This window comes from Pseudophryne corroboree, chromosome 3 (assembly GCF_028390025.1).
Source record: "Pseudophryne corroboree isolate aPseCor3 chromosome 3, aPseCor3.hap2, whole genome shotgun sequence".
Classification (NCBI taxonomy): domain Eukaryota; kingdom Metazoa; phylum Chordata; class Amphibia; order Anura; family Myobatrachidae; genus Pseudophryne; species Pseudophryne corroboree.
Window position 1 is genome coordinate 585353964 of NC_086446.1, and position 21281 is coordinate 585375244.

The window sequence follows — 21281 nt, forward strand, 5'->3', positions numbered from 1 at the left end:
ACACCTTACCCACTAAGGAGTGATAGTCACTCAATGGATGCCGGTCCATGTGGATATTAAAACTGGATTGGCATTTCTTGATACACCCATCCTCAACTACACTGTCACAGAGTCTACAGATACAGTTCTCTTCAGCTAACAATCCTTCACAATTTCTTCTATTGTCAATGCTACCAGATCGTTTTCTGATACTCGCCTTTACTCTGTGATTATGTTGTTCTTGGAAATCTACGCCTCCATCTCTGTCATCTGAACCCATTCCAGAACCTCTCTCGACCTCCATGGTACTCTCGCCGGAACAGACTGCTCTGGTTAACATCATGGTCAACAGGAAAATCCGGATCACAGTCTCTTGGGGCAAGTCCATCTTATTGGAGGAAATGGAGAAGGATGAGAAGGGAGAAAGAAACAATTGAGGGAGATGGGATGGGAAGTGGAGAAAAACAGTAAAAGGGAACAGGGAATCGACAACTGCCTTCGATCTTATTATTCTCAATGCTCAGGTGCCGTCTCAGTCCTCCTGAAACAGACACTCCAGTGATACAACTTCCTCTACCGTCTGTTCTTTATCACGGGACCTCTCTGGATCAGCAACCTTCTTACAATGGGATGAATGGACCCAAGTCTCTCTCTCGGCAACCTTCAATGCTGTCGTGCTAATCAATAAGACTTGGTATGGTCCTTCCCATCTGTCAATGAGGCAACCTGAGCGTAGAAAATTCCGTATCATTACATAATCCCCAGGTTCAATGTCATGACAATTACTATCTGGCAAATCAGGAATCACTAACTTCAGATTGTCATTCTGATTCCTTAGCTGTTTACTCATGTTAACCAGGTATTTTACAGTCACTTCATTGTTACACTTCAAATCATCCTGAGGGTTAATCATAACATGCGGTTGTCGACCAAACAGAATTTCAAAGGGGGACAGATTAAGAGGGGACCTGGGAGTGGTTCTGATGCTGTATAGTACAATGGGTAAAGCTTCTGGCCATGTTAATCCTGTTTCTGCCATAACTTTGCTCAATTTATTTTTAATAGTGCTGTTCACTCTTTCTACTTTCGCACTCGCCTGGGGGCGGTACGGAGTGTGCAGTTTACTATCAATTCCCATCAACTTACACATTCCTTGAAAGACATCACCTGTAAAATGGGTACCCCTATCACTTTCAATTATTCTAGGGATACCGTATCTACACACAAATTCCTGCACAATTTTCTTAGCAGTAAACATAGCGGTATTTGTGGCCGCAGGAAATGCTTCGACCCAATTTGAAAACACATCTATACAAACAAGTACATATTTCAAATTTCGACAAGGGGGTAATTGTATAAAATCAATCTGTATTACCTGAAAAGGGCCGCCTGTAGGTGGGATATGAGATGGTTCTGTTGGTATTGCCTTTCCGATGTTCTTCCTCAAACAGGTAAGGCATGACATTGCTCTCTTACCTGCATGGGATGAGAATCCTGGGGCGCACCAATATGCTCTTACCAACTTGCACATTCCTTCCTTGCCCAGATGAGTCAGCCCATGTGCTGCTTCAGCTAAACATGGAAGGTATGCTCTGGGTGCCACTGGTTTACCCTGTCCATCTGTCCAGAGTCCTGAGGACTCCTGGCCATATCCTTTTGACCTCCAAACTGCCTTTTCCTGTATGGAACACAAATTTTGCATTTCACACAACTTCTGTGTGTTGATGGTATTGAATACCATCAATTGTGTGGTGTCTGTCTGTCTGGGGGTACCAGCTGCTAACTTAGCAGCTTCGTCTGCTCGGCTGTTACCAAGTGATATTGGGTCTTGGCTATATGTATGTGCTTTACACTTGATAACAGCCACTCTGTCGGGTTCCTGTATCGCTGTTAGAAGTCTTTTGATGTGAGCTGCATGCGCTATCGGTGTACCAGCTGCCGTCATGAAATTTCTGAGGCGCCATAGGGCTCCGAAATCATGGACTACCCCGAAGGCGTATCTAGAATCGGTGTAGATATTGGCTGACTTTCCCTTAGCCAATTCACATGCTCTGGTTAGGGCAACCAGTTCAGCAACCTGGGCTGAGTGAGGTGGGCCTAGCGGTTCTGCTTCTATGGTGCCTTGGTCATCTACGACTGCGTATCCAGTACACAAGTCTCCCGAGTCCGTCTGTCTGTGACAACTACCGTCAGTGTAGAAAGTAAAATCTACATCTTTCAGTGGGTTGTCACTGATGTCAGGCCTTGCCGTGAAATTTTGGGTCAAATATTCCATACAATCATGTGTGTCATCCCTTGTATTAAATCCTCCTTCCCCATCACTGTCATCCTCCACCCTTTGTGCCTGTCCAGGCACACCTGGGAGATATGTTGCAGGATTTAATGCACTGCATCTCCTTATGGTGATGTTTACGGGGGCCATTAATGCCAATTCCCATCTTGTAAACTGCGCTGATGAGACGTGCCTGGTTTGGGCAGAATTCAGCAAGGCTGACACTGCATGTGGTGTATGAATTGTGAGGTTGTGTCCTAGCACTACATCTTCGCTTTTTGTAACTAGCAATGCTATCGCAGCGACACTTCGCAAGCATGTGGGGAGGGATCGCGCTACCGTGTCTAGCTGAGCGCTGTAATATGCTACCGGCCTGCTGGCATCACCGTGCTTTTGGGTTAAGACGCCTGCCGCGCAACCAGCACTTTCTGTTCCGTACAGCTCAAAGGGTTTCCCATAGTCTGGCATACCTAATGCTGGTGCCTGCGTTAGGCACTGTTTGAGTCTCTCAAATGCCATCTCGGATTCGTCTGTATGCGAAATCCGATCAGGTTTGTTTGATGAAACCATCTCCTGCAAAGGTAATGCTAGAATGGAAAACCCTGGGATCCAGTTACGGCAATACCCACACATTCCTAAAAACGTTCTGATCTGTTGCTGGGTTTGTGGCAGAGTCATGTCTCTAATTGCTTGAATTCTATCAGCGGTCAGGTGTCTCAGTCCTTGTGTTAGACAGTGTCCCAGATATTTTACTTTAGGCTGGCATAATTGTAATTTGTCTTTGGAAACTTTGTGTCCTGTGTCTGAAAGATGAAACAGGAGCTGTTTCGTATCTTTCAGGGACGCTTCCAGTGAATCTGAACACAATAGTAAATCGTCTACATACTGTATCAATATTGATCCACTCTCTGGTTGGAAAGACTGTAAACAATCATGCAAAGCCTGTGAAAATATACTTGGACTGTCTATGAAACCCTGTGGTAATCGAGTCCATGTGTATTGGACTCCTCTGTATGTAAATGCAAACAAATATTGGCTGTCAGGATGCAGGGGTACCGAGAAAAAGGCGGAGCAGAGGTCAATAACAGTGAAAAATTTCGCAGTGGGAGGGATCTGCATAAGGATGACAGCTGGATTTGGCACTACGGGGAACTGACTCTCAACTATTTTGTTAATCCCCCTTAGAGCCTGTACTAGCCTGTAACCCCTCCCCCCACTCTTTTTCACAGGGAAGATGGGACTATTGGCAGTGCTGGATGTTCTTACCAGAATGCCCTGTTGTAGCAAGCGCTCTATTACGGGGTATACTCCTAATTCCACCTCTGGCTTCAGAGGGTATTGTGGGATTTTTGGAGCTATCCTACCTTCTTTTACTTGCACAACTACTGGAGCTGCGTTTGCCATTAATCCAGTGTCTTGTCCGTCTTTAGTCCAAAGTGACTCTGGTATTTGGGATGTCATTTCTTCTACCTGGGATGGATTCCTATTTATCATAACAGTGTGGGACATTAATTTTGATGGGGAGTCTAGCATGTCTCGCACTTCCTGAGCGTGATTCTCAGGTATGTCTAAGAATACACCTTCAGGAGTGCAATAAATGACGCACCCCATTTTACACAGTAAATCTCTTCCCAGGAGATTAGTCGGTGCCGATGCCGCCAGCAAAAAGGAATGCTTGGTATGCAAAGGCCCTATTGTAATCTCTGCTGGTTTGCTAACAGGGTAGTGCTGGACTACTCCCGTTACTCCCATGGCTGGAATTGTCTTACCAGTGGTTCTCATGCCCACTGTCGAATTTATCACTGATTTGGCCACCCCCGTATCTACAAGGAAGTTTAATGATTTACCAGCTACATCAATTGTGACCTCGGGTTCACTTCCAAGGCTTGCAATCAATTTCACTGGCTGCAGATTACAGGTATGGCCACACCCCTATTGGGTATGGTGACCTCCCTGAATCGTGCTGGCAGCAACTACTTGAGAAGGGGGTAAATAGGAACTACCAGAGACTTGCCAGTCTCTTTTTGGGGGATACCTTTTTGTTTCCCCTGCATGTGGCTCATGACTCCGTCCCTGCGGTCCCTGATCCCAATTTCGTGTGTCATGTCGTCGTCTAGGGGGTTGATATGATTTTTGTGCATTTTTCAATCTACAGTCTCGTGCAAAATGTCCCTCTTTATGACAGTAATAACAAGTTACCACATTTGACTTACCCACAGGGTTTGGAGATTTATACAAAGGTTGCCTTGTGGTCAGGGCCTGTATACTTACGGCCATTAATTTATCACTTTGTAACTCCCTGTGTCTGGTGATATTCCGATTGTGATCAATAGCGGCCTCTCTCAAAGTAGCCACCGACAGACCTCGCCAACATGGTTGCGTGGTCTGTACCCTTGTCTTCAACACCTCTTTTAAACCATCCATTAACACAGATACTGCTACCTCTCTATGATTTGCATTTGTCTTAATGTCTTCTATGCCTGTGTATTTAGCCATTTCCAGTAGTGCCCTATGAAAATAGTCAGCAGCTGTTTCTGCCTCTTTTTGCTTAATGGAGAAAATTTTGTTCCATTTGACAACAGCTGGGAAATACTCTTTTAACTGTAAATTTATCCTCTTTACATTGTCTTGGTTGTACACATCCGTAAGGGGTACATCTTCATCTAATTTACAGTCAGCTAAGAATTGTGCGGAGTCGACATTGGAGGGTAAACATGCCCTCAGCAATATCTGCCAGCCTTTGTTATTGGGCTCTACAGTATTCCCTAGATCTCTAATGTATTTCTGGCTAGCAACTAGATCCTTCCTAGGATCAGGGAATTCAGACACTATTGTTCTTAATTCCATTCGGGAAAACGGGCAGTGCATGGCAATGTTTCTGACAGGAGTGACTCCTGAAGTGTCCGTTTTCCCATTTGGCACTACTATTACCCTAACGGGATTAAGTCTAATAACATCATTCTGAGTAGATTCTACAGCCTGTGGTGAAATGGTTTCAGCATAGTGTATGGTGCCGTACTTACCCGTTGATACGACCTCACCTGTCCCTCCGCTAGGGGCCTTGGATACTAATCTTACGGGTTGGGTCGTGCCCACTGCTGTTTCTGATATGGTGGCTGCTAGAGAGAGTGCCGATAGTGTTGTTGACTCGTCCTCTTGATCACACTCCTGGGGAAAGTTTAAAACAGGGTACAACTTGCACGGGTTAATATTTGCATTACTCATCTTATTCATATTATCCTTAACATTTATACAGTTACTAAGTGCCTGTTTATTACACATTAGTGCGTCATTCTCTGCAACCAACTTCTCTCCCGTTATGTAAGGTGGCGGTGGTGCCGTAGCTATCAGTTTCCTGATAGGGTTAGATCCAGCCGCCTGAGCCAATCCTCTCTGTATTTCACCCTCCTGTTGCCATAACTGTAAGTAGTCATAATGTTTGATCCGTCTCTTTGTTGATTTAATGAGACATATCCTTCTCCTAAGATTTTGTAACACATCTGGGCTAAAACTACCTACCCGGGGAAACTTCTCCCCGTCATGCACAGTCATTCTTTCCCATTCATCACATAAAACCTCTGTGTGTGAACCGTATTTTTCACACATTACATACCTTGCCGACCCGATTGGCCGGTTTACTGAATCAACCCGAACCGAGGTTGATCGCCCCCTACCTGAACAACTGGCCCCCATACTTGCAGGTGTTGCTTTCACTACCTCTGACCTTCAAATCAGGGTCTTCAGCGAACCCTTACAAAACCAAGATGTTCGGGGTAGGCTGACGGTGGCAGTTTACCGAGTACTCCACTCACTCGCCCACGCCGACCAATACGCCCACACACTGCCTTAGCGCTGGCGTACTCGACCTAGGGCCCCTGCGACCTGAACCGCTATTTACTGGAACCTGCGAGTGTGATCCGAAGAGCACTTAACCCTTTCCAGTAACTATTGGTTGCTGGATAGTTCCTGAGTGACCAGCGAACCTCCCTTAAAATAAAAAAAATTACACAAATCACGTTAGAGTGTACAAATAGCGTTTATGACCCCTTTCGTACGCAAATGGTACTGGTCAGGTTACTAACTAATGCACACAATTACGTGCGGTACAATCGTTCTGCACATAAGCAACTAATCTTATGTGCGGAGCGACCAGTGGAATCGAAAATTGTGGCTGCGAATTCCTTCAGCCTGAGCTTCAATGGCCTATATGGGTTTTGCACCAACCCCCTGGGTTGTGCTCTTTTCTATCTATAGCAGACTTCTTAGTCTGCTGTACCTAGACCTCCTGGTCTGTATGACCTCCTGGTCTGTTCTACAGTAGACCTTCTGGTCTGCTATACTCTAATGCTCTTTTTTTTTAATGTTTAACAAGGGATGCCTCCCTAGCCACCATGCACGTCACTTACATGTATGTACCTCACGAGAACTCGACTTCTTGTGGTTCAACCCAAAAAAAATTTAAAAACTTATATATGCAAACACTCACCACATGTAACTTTAATTTCTCTATCGTCCTAGTGGATGCTGGGGTTCCTGAAAGGACCATGGGGAATAGCGGCTCCGCAGGAGACAGGGCACAAAAGTAAAGCTTTCCGATCAGGTGGTGTGCACTGGCTCCTCCCCCTATGACCCTCCTCCAAGCCAGTTAGATTTTTGTGCCCGGCCGAGAAGGGTGCAATCTAGGTGGCTCTCCTAAAGAGCTGCTTAGAAAAGTTTAGCTTAGGTTTTTTATTTTACAGTGAGTCCTGCTGGCAACAGGATCACTGCAACGAGGGACTTAGGGGAGAAGAAGTGAACTCACCTGCGTGCAGGATGGATTGGCTTCTTGGCTACTGGACATCAGCTCCAGAGGGACGATCACAGGTACAGCCTGGATGGTCACCGGAGCCTTGCCGCCGGCCCCCTTGCAGATGCTGAAGTAAGAAGAGGTCCAGAATCGGCGGCAGAAGACTCCTCAGTCTTCTAAAGGTAGCGCACAGCACTGCAGCTGTGCGCCATTTTCCTCTCAGCACACTTCACACGGCAGTCACTGAGGGTGCAGGGCGCTGGGAGGGGGGCGCCCTGGGAGGCAAATGAATACCTATTTTGGCTAAAAATACCTCACATATAGCCTCCGGAGGCTATATGGAGATATTTAACCCCTGCCAGAATCCGTTAAGAGCGGGAGACGAGGCCGCCGAAAAAGGGGCGGGGCCTATCTCCTCAGCACACAGCGCCATTTTCCCTCACAGAAAGGCTGGAGGGAAGGCTCCCAGGCTCTCCCCTGCACTGCACTACAGAAACAGGGTTAAAACAGAGAGGGGGGGCACTAATTTGGCGTTAGAAATATATAAAAAAGATGCTATAAGGGAAAACACTTATATAAGGTTGTCCCTATAAAATTATAGCGTTTTTGGTGTGTGCTGGTAAACTCTCCCTCTGTCTCTCCAAAGGGCTAGTGGGTCCTGTCCTCTATCAGAGCATTCCCTGTGTGTGTGCTGTGTGTCGGTACGTGTGTGTCGACATGTATGAGGACGATGTTGGTGAGGAGGCGGAGCAATTGCCTGTAATGGTGATGTCACTCTCTAGGGAGTCGACACCGGAATGGATGGCTTATTTAGGGAATTACGTGATAATGTCAACACGCTGCAAGGTCGGTTGACGACATGAGACGGCCGACAAACAATTAGTACCGGTCCAGACGTCTCAAAAACACCGTCAGGGGTTTTAAAACGCCCGTTTACTTTAGTCGGTCGACACAGACACAGACAGGGACACTGAATCCAGTGTCGACGGTGAATAAACAAACGTATTCCTTATTAGGGCCACACGTTAAAGGCAATGAAGGAGGTGTTACATATTTCTGATACTACAAGTACCACAAAAGAGGGTATTATGTGGGATGTGAAAAAACTACCGTAGTTTTTCCTGAATCAGATAAATTAAATAAAGTGTGTGATGATGCGTGGGTTCCCCCCGATAGAAAATTATGGGCGGTATACCCTTTCCTGCCAGAAGTTAGGGCGCGTTGGGAAACACCCCTTAGGGTGGATAAGGCGCTCACACGCTTATCAAAACAAGTGGCGGTACCGTCTATAGATAGGGCCGTCCTCAAGGACCAGCTGACAGGAGGCTGGAAAATATCATAAAAAGTATATACACACATACTGGTGTTATACTGCGACCAGCGATCGCCTCAGCCTGGATGTGCAGAGCTGGGGTGGCTTGGTCGGATTCCCTGACTAAAAATATTGATACCCTTGACAGGGACAGTATTTTATTGACTATAGAGCATTTAAAGGATGCATTTCTATATATGCGAGATGCACAGAGGGATATTTGCACTCTGGCATCAAGAGTAAATGCGATGTCCATATCTGCCAGAAGATGTTATGGACACGACAGTGGTCAGGTGATGCAGATTCCAAACGGCACAAAGGTGTATTGCCGTATAAAGGAAGAGGAGTTATTTGGGGTCGGTCCATCGGACCTGGTGGCCACGGCAACTGCTGGAAAATCCGCCGTTTTTACCCTAAGTCACATCTCTGCAGAAAAAGACACCGTCTTTTCAGCCTCAGTCCTTTCGTCCCTATAAGATCATATCTGCCCAGGGATAGAGGAAAGGGAAGAAGACTGCAGCAGGCAGCCCATTCCCAGGAACAGAAGCGTTCCACCGCTTCTGACAAGTTCTCAGCATGGCGCTGAGACCGTACAGGACCCCTGGATCCTACAAGTAGTATCCCAGGGGTACAGATTGGAATGTCGAGACGTTTCCCCTTCGCAGGCTCCTGAAGTCTGTTTTACCAAGGTCTCCCTCCGACAAGGAGGCAGTATGGGAAAAAATTCACAAGCTGTATTCCCAGCAGGTGATAATTAAATTACCCCTCCTACTACAAGAAAAGGGGTATTATTCCACACTATATTGTGGTACTGAACCCAGAAGGCTAGGTGAGACTTATTCTAAAAAAAAAAATTTTTTTGAACACTTACAAAGGTTCAAATCAAGATGGAGTCACTCAGAGCAGTGATAACGAACCAGGAAGAAGGGGACTATATAGTGTCCCGGGACATCAGGGATGCTTACCTCTATGTCCCAAATTTGCCCTTCTCACTAAGGGTACCTCAGGTTCGTGGTGCAGAACTGTCACTATCAGTTTCAGACGCTGCCGTTTGGATTGTCCACGGCACCCCGGGTCTTTACCAAGGTAATGGCCGAAATGATGATTCTTCTTCGAAGAAAAGGCGTCTTAATTATCCCTTACTTGGACGATCTCCTGATAAGGGCATAGTCAAGGGAACAGTTGGAGGTCGGAGTAGCACTATCTCGGATACTGCTACAACAGCACGGGTGGATTCTAAATATTCCAAAATCGCAGCTGATCCCGACGACACGTCTGCTGTGCCTAGGGATGATTCTGGACACAGTCCAGAAAAAGGTGTTTCTCCCGGAAGAGAAAGCCAGGGAGTTATCCGAGCTAGTCAGGAACCTCCTAAAAACAGTGCATCATTGCACAAGGGTCCTGGTAAAAATGGTGGCTTCCTACGAAGCAATTCCATTCGGCAGATTTCACGCAAGAACTTTTCAGTGGGATCTGCTGGACAAATGGTCCGGATCGCATCTTCAGATGCATCAGCGGATAACCCTATATCCAAGGACAAGGGTGTCTCTCCTGTGGTGGTTATAGAGTGCTCATCTTCTAGAGGGCCGCAGATTCGGCATTCAGGATTGGATGCTGGTGACCACGGAGCCCAGCCCGAGAGGCTGGGGAGCAGTCACACAAGGAAAAAATTTCCAGGGAGTATGATCAAGTCTGGAGACTTTTCTCCACATAAATATACTGGAGCTAAGGGTAAATTTATAATGCTCTAAGCTTAGCAAGACCTCTGCTTCAAGGTCAGCCGGTATTGATCCAGTGGGAAAAACATCACGGCAGTCGCCCACGTAAACAGACAGGGCGACACAAGAAGCAGGAGGGCAATGGCAAAAACTGCAAGGACTTTTCGCTGGGCGGAAAATCATGTGATAGCACTGTCAGCAGTGTTTCATCCCGGGAATGGAAACTGGGAAGCAGACTTCCTCAGCAGGCACGACCTCCACCCGGGAGAGTGGAAACTTCATCGGGAAGTTTTTTCCACATGATTGTAAACCGTTGGGAAATACCAAAGGTGGACATGATGGCGTCCCGTCTGAACAAAAAACGGGACAGGTATTGCGCCAGGTCAAGAGACCCTCAGGCAATAGCTGTGGACGTTCTGGTAACACCGTGGGTGTACCAGTCGGTGTATGTGTTCCCTCCTCTGCTTCTCATACCTAAGGTGCTGAGAATTATAAGACGTAGAGGAGTAAGAACTATACTCATGGCTCCGGATTGGCCAAGAAGGACTTGGTACCCGGAACTTCAAGAGATGCTTACAGAGGTCTTATGGCCTCTGCCGCTAAGAAGGGACTTGCTTCAGCAAGTACCATGTCTGTTCCAAGACTTACCGCAGCTGCGTTTGTCGGCATGGCGGTGGAAAGCCGGATCCTAAGGGAAAAAGGCATTCCGGAAGAGGTCATTCCTACCCTGGTCAAAGCCAGAAAGGAGGTGACCGCACAACATTATCACCACATGTGGCGAAAATATGTTGCGTGGTGTGAGGCCAGGAAGGCCCCACAAAGAAATTTCAACTCGGTCGTTTCCTGCATTTCCTGCAAACAGGAGTGTCTATGGGCCTCAAATTGGGGTCCATTAAGGTTCAAATTTCGGCCCTGTCGATTTTCTTCCAGAAAGAATTGGCTTCAGTTCCTGAAGTCCAGAAGTTTGTCAAGGGAGTATTGCATATACAACCCCCTTTTGTGCCTCCAGTGGCACTGTGGGATCTCAACGTAGTTCTGGGATTCCTCAAATCACATTGGTTTAAAACCAGTCAAATCTGTGGATTTGAAGCATCTCACATGAAAAGTGACCATGCTCTTGGCCCTGGCCTGGACCAGGCGAGTGTCAAATTGGTGTTTTTTTCTCAAAAAAGCCCATATCTGTTTGTCCATTCGGACAGGGCAGAGCTGCGGACTCGTCCCCAGTTCTCTCCCTAAGGTGGTGTCAGTGTTTCACCTGAACCAGCTTATTGTGGTGCCTCGCACCTACTGGGGACTTGGAGGACTCCAAGTTGCTAGATGTTGTCAGGGCCCTGAAAATATGTTCCAGGACGGCTGGAGTCAGGAAAACTGACTTGCTGTTATCCTGTATGCACCCAACAAACTGGGTGCTCTTGCTTCTAAGCAGACTATTGCTAGTTGGATGTGTAATACAATTCAGTTTGCACATTCTGTGGCAGGCCTGCCACAGCCAAAATATGTAAATGCCCATTCCACAAGGAAGGTGGGCTCATCTTGGGCGGCTGCCCGAGGGGTCTCGGCTTTACAACCTTGCCGAGCAGCTACTTGGTCAGGGGCAAACACGTTTGCTAAATTCTACAAATTTGATACCCTGGCTAAGGAGGACCTGGAGTTCTCTCATTCGGTGCTGCAGAGTCATCCGCACTCTCCCGCCCGTTTGGGAGCTTTGGTATAATCCCCATGGTCCTTTCAGGAACCCCAGCATCCACTAGGATGATAGAGAAAATAAGAATTTACTTACCGATAATTCTATTTCTCGGAGTCCGTAGTGGATGCTGGGCGCCCATCCCAAGTGCGGATTATCTGCAATACTTGTACATAGTTACAAAAATCGGGTTATTATTGTTGTGAGCCATCTTTTCAGAGGCTCCGCTGTTATCATACTGTTAACTGGGTTTAGATCACAAGTTGTACGGTGTGATTGGTGTGGCTGGTATGAGTCTTACCCGGGATTCAAAATTCCTCCCTTATTGTGTACGCTCGTCCGGGCACAGTACCTAACTGGCTTGGAGGAGGGTCATAGGGGGAGGAGCCAGTGCACACCACCTGATCGGTAAGCTTTACTTTTGTGCCCTGTCTCCTGCGGAGCCGCTATTCCCCATGGTCCTTTCAGGAACCCCAGCATCCACTACGGAGTCCGAGAAATAGAATTATCGGTAAGTAAATTCTTATTTTTATTTCTGCGCAGATATTCCTTTCATTCAGTAAATAGTCTAGACCAGATGAGTCGCAAATTGGAGAAGGATCTATTAGCTTAAAATTTTGGACACTAAAATTGACTTGCGCTATTTATCGCGTTGCCTCCTTTTCGCCTGTTAAAAATAATACTACCGTGTGTTTTGAATTATGTGGGCGTACCCGGACGCTCCGTTGCGTAATATACGCTACGTGCGTCGGCCTTTGTGTTGCGTACACTAGTCTCACCCTTTTGTTAGAGACACGTGTATGCCAGCCAGATATGTCCACAGAAATACAATTAACACGTTTATCAATGTAGATGATCTTTAATTGTATTCATCTACCGAGCACCACACAGGTCTCTCAAAGCTGTGTGCGTGCTTTACAAATTACCCCTTAATGTATTACTTTTACTCTTTAACTACTAATAGCAACAAATCTTTCCTAGCACGTTATCAATTGTGAAATGGCAAACAGGAGAGTGATATGTGAAAATACACGAATGAAAAGAAATGCAGATGTATGCGTGCGTGCGTACGCAAGACAGAACAGAAAAAAAAAGTTTTAAAAGACACTAGCGTATTGTTCTTACCTCCGGTTCCGGATTCCTTCAGCACCATTTACTAAGCGAAGCAGACGCTTATCTTGGTCAGCACTATGAGGAATATTACCTCCCGCCCTTTGCTGACCGATAATGTCTGCTGAAATTACCTAGTGCAGATATGTGAAGGACGGACGAGCGGCCAATTGATAAAGCCTAATATTTATCTTATTTAAAACACTCTAAAAGGTTAAAGAACACAGTACGCAATTGGCGCACGAGGTACCGTAAGGGTACGCTCTTAGCGTAGCGGACGCTGTATCGGGAGCGAGCCGCTCGAGCGACACAAACGCTCGCGAGAATACGCTGTTGGTATCGGGCACACTATAGGTGAGCGACTACCGTAATGCTACGCTATCAGCGTAGCGGACGCTCGAGACCACGAGGAGATCACGAGCGGCGCAGACGCTCACAATATAACAATCAGTAGACCTTGAATGTAACACACAGAAAGGATATTCTTACACTGTAGACCTTGTATTGAAACACTGTAGCTATATAACGCTGCTTAACCTTGTTTACACTAAAGCTGTTTGAGCGATAGAGACGCTCCTATTACCCTCTGCAATATAATAAACACACAATACCGGTCTAAGGGTCTAACGCCTTTTAAGGAAATGAATGAACGTTCAAAAAAGAATAATACAATACAAGTTATACACTACCAAAATAACATAGAATATCTAACCAAGTAACTACACATAAAATACAATAAAGATACAATTACTTTTAAAGGGGGAAAGGGGAGAGAGAGAGAAAGTGAGAGAGAACGAGAGAGAATGGCTTATAACAATAAAGACAATATGATTGCAGAGAAACTTACGCACAAAGGGAAACAATCGCATGCGCCTTCTGGATATCCAGCTCCCGATTATCAGCAATGAGAACCGTCGAAGAGAATAGAGAGCTGGCCCAGATCGGCTTGTCCTTTTATACACTACACACAATACAGTACAATGGTCCCTATATTCTTATTGTTCATTGGACACAGGAATTCGTCTTCGCATTATAAAAAAAAGGTCATAGGTTGATTCATACAGGTGGGCTGTGACTATTTCCAACTGCTCAGGTGGGTGGGAAACTAAGTTTCCCGCCGCATGGATAATAAAGTGCAAATACAGTAAAAGTCCATAAACTTCTTATGTCCATAACTATTCGCACGAGCGAGCTATCCGCTTCAAACCAACACCGGAATATTGCTAATTAAATACTCTTCCGATGGATACTAAACACCACTGTATAACCCCTGTCTGACCCTTCGTATCAAACAAAGAGGGATCTCTTTGTCTATGAACATGCTACATTAACTAAACTTTCAGATTCTATCAAAGGGACCATAATCTACAAAATACATTATATGGTTAAAATATGTTACGATTGAGTCGCACGCTGGACGCATACAAACTCTACCGTAAATGCGCATACCGTGCGCCTGCGGGTGCACGCAACAGCGAGTATGCGCACGCACGGGAGAGCTCATGCACACGCAGCGGGGACACGCATGAGGTGCAAATATGGCAGTGTGTAGCGTGATATTTTTCTGACTTTGACATAGTATATAGTAGGAGGACAGTGCAGAATTTTGCTGACCAGTGACCACCAGTATTATATCAGTACGGTACAGTAGTCCACTGCTCTACCTACCTCTGTGTCGTCAAGTATACTATCCATCCATACCTGTGGTGCATTTTAGTTGTTGTGCGCAGTAGTAGGAGGACAGTGCATAATTTTGCTGACCACCAGTATATAATATATAGCAGTACGGTACAGTAGTCCACTGCTCTACCTACCTCTGTGTCGTCAAGTATACTATCCATCCATACCTGTGGTGCATTTTAGTTGTTGTGCGCAGTAGTAGGAGGACAGTGCATAATTTTGCTGACCACCAGTATATAATATATAGCAGTACGGTACAGTAGTCCACTGCTCTACCTACCTCTGTGTCCTCAAGTATACTATCCATCCATACCTGTGGTGCATTTTAGTTGTTGTGCGCAGTAGTAGGAGGACAGTGCATAATTTTGCTGACCACCAGTATATAATATATAGCAGTACGGTACAGTAGTCCACTGCTCTACCTACCTCTGTGTCGTTTAGTATACTATCCATCCATACCTGTGGTGCATTTTAGTTGTTGTGCGCAGTAGTAGGAGGACAGTGCATCATTTTGCTGACCACCAGTATATAATATATAGCAGTACGGTACAGTAGTCCACTGCTCTACCTACCTCTGTGTCATCAAGTATACTATCCATCCATACCTGTGGTGCATTTTAGTTGTTGTGCGCAGTAGTAGGAGGACAGTGCATAATTTTGCTGACCATCAGTATATAATATATAGCAGTACGGTACAGTAGTCCACTGCTCTACCTACCTCTGTGTCGTCAAGTATACTATCCATCCATACCTGTGGTGCATTTTAGTTGTTTTGTGCAGTAGTAGGAGGACAGTGCATAATTTTGCTGACCACCAGTATATAATATATAGCAGTACGGTACAGTAGTCCACTGCTCTACCTACCTCTGTGTCGTCAAGTATACTATCCATCCATACCTGTGGTGCATTTTAGTTGTTGTGCGCAGTAGTAGGAGGACAGTGCATAATTTTGCTGACCACCAGTATATAATATATAGCAGTACGGTACAGTAGTCCACTGCTCTACCTACCTCTGTGTCGTCAAGTATACTATCCATCCATTCCTGTGGTGCATTTTAGTTGTTGTGCGCAGTAGTAGGAGGACAGTGCATAATTTTGCTTACCACCAGTAAATAATATATAGCAGTACGGTACAGTAGTCCACTGCTCTACCTAACTCTGTGTCGTTTAGTATACTATCCATCCATACCTGTGGTGCATTTTAGTTGTTGTGCGCAGTAGTAGGAGGACAGTGCATAATATTGCTGACCACCAGTATATAATATATAGCAGTACGGTACAGTAGTCCACTGCTCTACCTACCTCTGTGTCGTCAAGTATACTATCCATCCATACCTGTGGTGCATTTTAGTTGTTGTGCGCAGTAGTAGGAGGACAGTGCATCATTTTGCTGACCACCAGTATATAATATATAGCAGTACGGTACAGTAGTCCACTGCTCTACCTACCTCTGTGTCGTCAAGTATACTATCCATCCATACCTGTGGTGCATTTTAGTTGTTGTGCGCAGTAGTAGGAGGACAGTGCGTAATTTTGCTGACCACCAGTATATAATATATAGCAGTACGGTACAGTAGTCCACTGCTCTACCTACCTCTGTGTCGTCAAGTATACTATCCATCCATATCTGTGGTGCATTTTAGTTGTTGTGTGCAGTAGTAGGAGGGCAGTGCATAATTTTGCTGACCACCAGTATATAATATATAGCAGTACGGTACAGTAGGTCATTGCTATTGATATATTACTGGCATATAATTCCACACATTAAAAAATGGAGAACAAAAATGTAGAGGGTAAAATAGGGAAAGATCAAGATCCACTTCCACCTCGTGCTGAAGCTGCTGCCACTAGTCATTGCCAAGACGATGAAATGCCACCAACGTCGTCTGCCAAGGCCGATGCCCAATGTCATAGTAGAGAGCATGTAAAATACAAAAAAAAAAGTTCAGTAAAATGACCCAAAAAGCTAAATTAAAAGCATCTGAGGAGAAGCGTAAACTTGCCAATATGCCATTTACGACACGGAGTGGCAAGGAACGGCTGAGGCCCTCTCCTATGTTCCTCATGACTAGTGGGTCAGCTTCACATGAGGATGGAAGCACTCATCCTCCCACTAGAAAAATGAAAAGACTTAAGCTGGCAAAAGCACAGCAAAGAAGTGTGCATTCTTCTAAATCACAAATCCCCAAGGAGAGTCCAATTGTGTCGGTTGCGATGCCTGTCCTTCCCAACACTGGACGGGAAGAGGTGGCGCCTTCCACCATTTGCACGCCCCCTGCAAGTGCTGGAAGGAGCACCCGCAGTCCAGTTCCTGATAGTCAAATTGAAGATGTCACTGTTGAAGTACACCAGGATGAGGATATGGGTGTTGCTAGCGCTGAGGAGGAAATTGACAAGGAGGATTCTGATGGTGAGGTGGTTTGTTTAAGTCAGGCACCCGGGGAGACACCTGTTGTCCGTGGGACGAATATGGCCATTGACATGCCTGGTCAAAGTACAGAAAAAAAATCACCTCGTCGGTGTGGAATTATTTTAACAGAAATGCGGACAACATTTGTCAAGCCGTGTGTTGCCTTTGTCAAGCTGTAATAAGTAGGGGTAAGGACGTTAACCACCTAGGAACATCCTCCCTTATACATCACCTGGAGCGCATTCATCAGAAGTCATTGACAAGTTCAAAAACTTTGGGTGACAGCGGAAGCAGTCCACTGACAACTAAATCCCTTCCTCTTGTAACCAAGCTCCTGCAAACCACACCACCAACTCCCTCAGTGTCAATTTCCTCCTTAGACAGGAACGCCAATAGTCCTGCAGGCCATGTCACTGTCAAGTCTGACGAGTCCTCTCCTGCCTGGGATTCCTCCGATGCATCCTTGAGTGTAACGCCTACTGCTGCTGGCGCTGCTGTTGTTGCTGCTGGGAGTCGATCGTCATCCCAGAGGGGAAGTCGGAAGACCACTTGTACTACTTCCAGTAAGAAATTGACTGTCCAACAGTCCTTTGCGAGGAAGATGAAATATCACAGCAGTCATCCTGCTGCAAAGCGGATAACTCAGGCCTTGGCAGTCTGGGCGGTGTTAAACGTGTTTCCGGTATCCACCGTTAATTCACAGGAAACTAGAGATTTGCTTGAGGTACTGTGTCGCCGATACCAAATACCATCTAGGTACCATTTCTCTAGGCAGGCGATACCGAGAATGTACACAGACCTCAGAAAAAGAGTCACCAGTGTCCTAAAAAATGCAGTTGTATCCAATGTCCACTTAACCACGGACATGTGGACAAGTGGAGCAGGGCAGACTAAGGACTATGTGACTGTGACAGCCCACTGGGTAGATGTATTGCCTCCTGCAGCAAGAACAGCAGCGGCGGCACCAGTAGCAGCATCTCGCAAACGCCAACTCATTCCTAGGCAGGCTACGCTTTGTAACACCGCTTTCCAGAAGAGGCACACAGCTGACAACCTCTTACGGAAACTGAGGAACATCATCGCAGAATGGCTTACCCCAATTGGACTCTCCTGGGGATTTGTGACATCGGACAACGCCACCAATATTGTGCGTGCATTACATCTGGGCAAATTCCAGCACGTCCCATGTTTTGCACATACATTGAATTTGGTGGTGCAGAATTATTTAAAAAACGACAGGGGCGTGCAAGAGATGCTGTCGGTGGCCCGAAGAATTGCGGGCCACTTTCGGCATTCAGCCACCGCGTGCCGAAGACTGGAGCACCAGCAAACACTCCTGAACCTGCCCCGCCATCATCTGAAGCAAGAGGTGGTAACGAGGTGGAATTCAACCCTCTATATGCTTCAGAGGATGGAGGAGCAGCAAAAGGCCATTCAAGCCTATACAGCTACCTACGATATAGGCAAAGGAGGGGGAATGCACCTGACTCAAGCGCAGTGGAGAATTATTTCAACGTTGTGCAAGGTTCTGCAACCCTTTGAACTTGCCACACGTGAAATCAGTTCAGACACTGCCAGCCTGAGTCAGGTCATTCCCCTCATCAGGCTTTTGCAGAAGAAGCTGGAGAGATTGAAGGAGGAGCTAAAACAGAGCGATTACGCTAGGCATGTGGGACTTGTGGATGGAGCCCTTAATTCGCTTAACCAGGATTCACGGGTGTCACAACTGAGGGCTGGAACTGACCAGGGGAAGCCTCAATTGTAGGGGCAGAGGTATATGTGAACCTGGGAAGCAGTACAGAGTTCTTAGACATGCAGGGAACCTTTACCACAGATGCCCGAAGGCGTGACCACGACAACAAAGGAAAGTTCAAAGGTTTTATTGAAACTCAGCTCATAAGCATATGTCGGCAGTTAGCAATATTAAGAACAGCATATAAGTCACAGTTCCCAGGAGTGCATATAGGCAGTCTCTAGGTGTGGTTTAATTAAGCACAGTCATGAAGGACTTGGAGATGATATTTCCTTACCAACACCGATGCACTGGGTAGCTGATGGGAAACAGAAGCTGATGACTGAACTGCCGGGAAAGTCCATGGGAGAACTGCACACTGGAATCACTGAAGACAATTGAAGCACTGACAATCTTTCCAGCCCAGGAACAAGATATTTATACCAGCTGGGAAACAGGGATTGGCTGGCTGATTAAGCAGAGTCTAGAGTGCAGCTGCTGGGTAATTAGGTAGAAACCAGAGTGCAGCTGATAGGCTGAAAAGCAACATGTGATGAAAGCAAACATGGCTGCGCCCATGTTTGCTTTTGGAGGGAAAGATTGTTTGTAACTTGCATGTGAGCTTTAACCATGAAGCTGCCAGAATCACAGTGAAGAGTTTTGAGACAATGAGATGCAGCGTGCTGCATGCAAACAGTGCAGATGGAATCCAGGCTTGGAACACTGGGACAGTCTCAGGAGGCATTTGGAAGGTAAATACTGATAAGGAATTACCTGGATCGTGACAGCGGGTGGTCAATCTGTTGAAATCAGAGCACTACATTTTGGCAACCGTGCTCGATCCTAGATTTAAAACCTACGTTGGATCTCTCTTTCCGACAGACACAAGTCTGCAGAGGTTCAAAGACCTGCTGGTGAGAAAATTGTCAAGTCATGCGGAACGTGACCCGTCAACAGCTCCTCCTTCACATTCTCCCGCAACTGGGGCTGCGAGGAAAAGGCTAAGAATTCCGAGCCCACCTACTGGCGGTGATGCAGGGCAGTCTGGAGCGAGTGCTGACATCTGGTCCGGACTGAAAGACCTGCCAACGATTACTGACATGTCGTCTACTGTCACTGCATATGATTCTGTCACCATTGAAAGAATGGTGGAGGATTATATGAGTGACCGCATCCAAGTAGGCACGTCAGACAGTCCGTACGTATACAGGCAGGAAAAAGAGGCAATTTGGAGACCCTTGCACAAACTGGCTTTATTTTACCTAAGTTGCCCCCCCTCCAGTGTGTACTCCGAAAGAGTGTTTAGTGCAGCCGCTCACCTTGTCAGCAATCGGCGTACGAGGTTACTTCCAAAAAATGTGGAGAAGATGATGTTCATCAAAATGAATTATAATCAATTCCTCCGTGGAGACATTCACCAGCAATTGCCTCCAGAAAGTACACAGGGACCTGAGATGGTGGATTCCAGTGGGGACGAATTAATAATCTGTGAGGAGGGGGATGTACACAGTGAAAGGGGTGAGGAATCGGACGATGAGGAGGAGGTGGACATCTTGCCTCTGTAGAGCCAGTTTGTGCAAGGAGAGATTGATTGCTTCTTTTTTGGTGGAGGCCCAAACCAACCAGTCATTTCAGTCACAGTCGTGTGGCAGACCCTGTCGCTGAAATTATGGGTTTGTTAAAGTGTGCATGTCCTGTTTATACGGTGGGTGGGCCCAAGGACAATTCCATCTTGCACCTCTTTTTTTCTTTAATTTATCTTTGCATCATGTGCTGTTTGGGGACTATTTTTTAAATCTGCCATCCTGTCTGACACTGCAGTGCCACTCCTAGATGGGCCAGGTGTTTGTGTCGGCCACTTGGGTCGCTTAGCTTAGCCACACAGCTACCTCATTGCACCTCTTTTTTTTCTTTGCATCATGTGCTGTTTGGGGACTATATTTTAAATCTGCCATCCTGTCTGACACTGCAGTGCCACTCCTAGATGGGCCAGTTGTTTGTGTCGGCCACTTGGGTCGCTTAGCTTAACCATCCAGCGACTTTGGTGCACCTCTTTTTTTCTTTGCATCATGTGCTGTTTGGGGACTATTTTTTAAATCTGCCATCCTGTCTGACACTGCAGTGCCACTCCTAGATGGGCCAGGTGTTTGTGTCGGCCACTTGGGTCGCTTAGCTTAGCCACACAGCTACCTCATTGCACCTCTTTTTTTCTTTGCATCATGTGCTGTTTGGGGACTATTTTTTAAATCTGCCATCCTGTCTGACATTGCAGTACCACTCCAAGATGGGCCAGTTGTTTGTGTCGGCCACTTGGGTCGCTTAGCTTAACCATCCAGCGACTCTGGTGCACCTCTTTTTTTCTTTGCATCATGTGCTGTTTGGGGACTATTTTTTAAATCTGCCATCCTGTCTGACACTGCAGTGCCACTCCTAGATGGGCCAGGTGTTTGTGTCGGCCACTTGGGTCACTTAGCTTAGCCACACAGCGACCTTGGTGCACCTCTTTTTTTCTTTGCATCATGTGCTGTTTGGGGACTATTTTTTAAATCTGCCATCCTGTCTGACACTGCAGTGACACTCCTAGATGGGCCAGGTGTT